This window comes from Mus caroli, chromosome 3 (genome assembly GCF_900094665.2).
Source record: "Mus caroli chromosome 3, CAROLI_EIJ_v1.1, whole genome shotgun sequence".
NCBI lineage: Eukaryota > Metazoa > Chordata > Mammalia > Rodentia > Muridae > Mus > Mus caroli.
Window position 1 is genome coordinate 57210921 of NC_034572.1, and position 4623 is coordinate 57215543.

The 4623-nt window shown below is 38.3% G+C and overlaps 1 pseudogene; it reads left to right on the forward strand.

Moving 5' to 3' along the window:
* The window catches only part of LOC110291825, a 12909-nt pseudogene that overhangs the window by 1166 nt on the left and 7120 nt on the right, over positions 1-4623 (forward strand).

The window sequence follows — 4623 nt, forward strand, 5'->3', positions numbered from 1 at the left end:
GCTTGTGCTGTAACATCAAGAATTGACAAATGGGACCTCATAAAATTGCAAAGCTTCTGTAAGGCAAAAGACACTGTCAATAAGACAAAAAGGCCACCAACCGGTTCAAATAAGGGTTTTTACTAATCCTAAATCTGATAGGGACTAATATATACAAACAGCTCAGGAAGGTGGAATCCAGAAATTCAAATAACCCCTTTAAAAATGGGGTACAGAGCTAAACAAAGAATTCTAAAATGAGGAATATCAAATGGCTGAGAAGCACCTGGAAAAATGTTCAATATCCTTAATCATCAGGGAAATGCAAGTCAAAACAACCTTGATATTCTACCTCACACCAGTCAGAATTCCTAAGATCAAAAATTCAGGTGACAGCAGATGCTGGCAAGGATGTGGAGAAAGAGGAACATTCCTCCATTGCTGGTTGGATTGCAGGCTTGTACAACCACTCTGGAAGTCAGTCTGGAAGTTCCTCAGAAAATTGGACATAATATTACCAGAAGATCCCCAATACCACTCCTGGGCATATAACCAGAAGAAGTTCCAAGTGGTAATAAAAACACATGCTCCACTATGTTCATAGCAGCCTTATTTATAATAGCCAGAAGCTAAAACAAAACAAAACAAAACAAACAAACAAAACAGATGTCCCTCAACAGAATAATGGATACAGAAAATGTTGTACATTTACACAATGGATTACTACTCAGCTATTAAAAACAATGAATTAATGAAATTCTTGGACAAAAAGATATATCTGGAGGATATCATCCTTAGTGAGGTAACCAGATCCCAAAAGAAGTCATTATGTATGCACTCACTGATAAATGGATATAAGCCCAGAAACATAGAACACCCAAGATACAATTTGCAAAACACAAGAAAATCAAGAGGGAAGACCAACTGGTGGATACTTCATTCCTCCTTAGAATAGGGAACAAAACACCCATGAAAGAAATTACAGAGACAAAGTTTGGTACTAACATGAAAGAATGGACTATCCAGAGACTACCCTACTCGGGGATCCATTGCATAATCAGCCTTCAAATCCAGACACTATTGCATAAGCCAGCAAGATTTTGCTGTAGTAACACTGGTATAGCTGTCTTGTATGAGGCTATGGTAGTGCCTGGCAAATACAGAAGTGGATGCTCACAGTCATCTATAAGATGGAACACAGACCCCCCCCCCCCAGTGGAGAAGCTAGAGAAAGCGCTCAAGGAGCTGAGGGTGTCTGCAACCCTATAGGTGGAACAACAATATGAACTAACCAGTATCCCCAGAGCTCATGTGTCTAGCTGCATATGTAGAAGATGGCCTAGTCGGCCATCACTGAGAAGAGAGGCCCCTTAATATTGCAAACTTTATGTGCCCCAGTACAGGGGAATGCAGGAACCAAGAAGTGAGAGTTGGTGGGTAGGGAAGCAGGATGGGGGAGGGTATAGGGAACTTTTGGGATAGCATTTGAAATGTATATAAAGAATATATCTAATAAAAAAAAAAAGAAGTTCTTGCTCAAAAGATAACAGTATAGGTGATGAGAGACGGCATGAATTCTTATTATTCTTCAAGGTCTTTTGTGCATTTGCTAAGACATTACATTCTCAAAAGAAAAATTCATTACTGAAAACACCAATAAAGCTAGGAATCATGAGTGCACTGAAACTTGTAGTTCACATGAATGATTTTCAAATACAAGTATCTGCTCTAGAAATATTTGCTTATCTAGTAGAATATAGTCCAAGACTAGTCTGGGCATATGCAATAGAGGAAGTCCAGGACAGTGAAGATAATGATGTCATTCTCATTAATATAATGATCAAATGATCTGTGATTCTGATCCTGAATTTTCAGGAGCTATAATTTTCAAGGCAGTTCTTCATGTTCTTCTTAATCCAGAAAATATGCGTTTCACAGCTAAGGAATGTGAAAGAAGGAAATTTCTGAATTTCTTCTATATATATTGCATGAGTAACCTCATAGCACCTATTTTGTCTACCACAGTAGAAATTGACATCAATGATGATGATAATAGGGTGAACATCAGCCCTGATGATTATCAAAATGCAAAATTTCTTGGAGCACTTTTATAAATACTCACACTTTATGTGAAATACCACATAAAGTACATGAAAAATTATATTATAAACAAAAACCTGCTAAGCAGGATCTTGGTGCTGATGAGTTCAAAGCACATTTTTCTTTTCCTTTTCTTTTTTTTTTAAATTAGATATTTTTTCATTTACATTTTAAATCCTATCCCCAAAATTCACTATATCCTCCCCTGGCCCTGATCACAAACCCACCAGCTGCTGCTTCCTGGCCCTGGCATTCCTCTGTATTGGGGCATATGGTCTTCCCAAGACCAAGGGCCTCTACTCCCATTGATGGCCTACTAGGCTATCTTCTGCTATATATTCAGCTAAAGACGTGAGCTCTTAGGGGTACTGGTTAGTTCATATATTGTTGTTCCCCTTATGATGTTGCAGACCCCTTCAGCTCTTGGGTACTTTCTCTAGCTCCTCCATCTAGGTCCTCCACAGGGACCCTGTGTTCTATACAATACATGACTGTGACCATCTACTTCTGTATTTTTCAGGCACTGGCATAGTCTCACAAAAGACAACTATATCAGTGTCCTGTCAGCAAAATCTTGCTTGCATATGCAATAGTGTCTATGTTTGGTGGTTGTACATGGAATGGATCCCTGGATGGGGCAGTCTCTGGATAATCCTTCCTTCCTTCTGAGCTCCGAAATTTGTAACTCCTTCCATGGGTATTTTGTTCCCCATTCTAAGAAGAAACAAAATATCCACATTTTGTTCTTCCTTCTTGAGTTTCATGCGTTTTGCAAATTTTATCTTGGGTATTCAAATTTTCTGGGCAAATATTCACTTATCAGTCTGTACACATTATGTGTGTGCCTTTCTGATTGGGTTACCTCCCTCAGGATGATATCCTCCAGATACAACCATTCGCCTAAGAATTTCATAAATTCATTGTTCTTAATAGCTTAGTAGTACTCCATTGTGTAAATATACCACATTGTCTGTATCCATTCCTCTGTTGAGGGACTTCTCAGTTCTTTCCATCTTCTGGCTATTAGAAATAAGGCTGCTATGAACATAGTGGAGCATGTGTCCTTCTTACAAATTGGAACATCTTCTGGCTATATGGCCAGGAGAGGTATCGTTGGATCTTCCAGTAGCACTATGTCCAATTTTTTGAGTAACTGGGAGACTGATATCCAGAGTGGTTGTACCAGCTTACAATCCCACCAACAATGGAGGAGTGTTCCTCTTTCTCCACATCCTCACCAGCATTTGCTGTCACCTGAATTTCTGATCTTAGCCATTCTGACTGGTGTGAGGTGGAATCTCAGGGTTGTTTTGATTTGTATTTCCCTGATGATTAAGGATGTTGAACAGTTTGTCAGGTGCTTTTCAGCCAATCAGTATTTCTCTGTTGAGAATTCTTTGTTTGGCTCTGTACCCCATTTTTAAAATAGGGTTATTTGTCTTTCTGGAGTCCAACTTCTTGAGTTCTTTATATGTATATTGTATATTACTCCCCTATCAAATTTAGGATTGGTAAAAATCCTTTCCCAATTGGTTGGTGGCCTTTTTGTCTTATTGACAGTATCATTTGTAAAATTCTTTGATTGGTTTAAATTTATGATTCCTGTAGCCACTTAATTTGGTTTTTAATGGTCTTAAAGGTATAATATGCTCTGCATGTCTTTATCATAGAATATTAGCTTATAAGTTATTGGGTATAATTAAAAGGGTGTAACATTGGTAGCAAGACAGCTTTAAATTGGTAAAACAGGTTTGGAGTCTTTCAAACACGTGACATAAAGCAGGCCAAAAAAACTAGGCCTCTAAGGATACTTCTAGTTGAGACAATATTTAATGTGATTCTTATCCTAAAAGGTAGACTTAAAGATATGATTTAAAACAATGTCTCTTTAATGAAGCATCAAAATTTGCACTGTAATGCATGCATAGGTATAAATTGGCAGCCGAACTTCGTAACATGACAGTAATGCTTCTAATATTGATTTTAAAGATGATAAATTGTTTTAAAATTGGGTTTTGCTTTCCCAAGGTTGTAGATATTATCCTAACGTTGCAAAAGAAACTTGAACATTGTGTTTAAAACTGCCAATGTTCCATGGACTGCAGCTTGCAGTTTGATTGAAAATTTAAGATTTTCTACTCACCCATATATTGTTAATTAAGATAATTACAAGAGTAATCATTTTATGAGAGCACTAAAACAGCTCTCTGCTTCACACAGAAGGCATGCAGGGGGGTGGGGTGGAGGGGGTCAGGGTGAAATCAAGTCAATATGGAATGTATCCTGTGAAGGCATGGGGCAATACAAAGCTCAGAGCAGCCTCTGAGGTGCTTGTGTGACTTTCTTTTGTTTTGCAAACAGTGCCTAGAGAAGTTCTTGCCTGCCTTCAGGGGAATTTCTCTTTAGTTAAAAGAACACTGTTGGGACATCTTCTGGATATATGCCCAGAAGAGGTATTGCTGGATCCTCCGGTAGTACTATGTCCAATTTTCTGAGGAACCGCCAGACTGATTTCCAGAGTGGTTGTACAAGCTTGCAATCCCA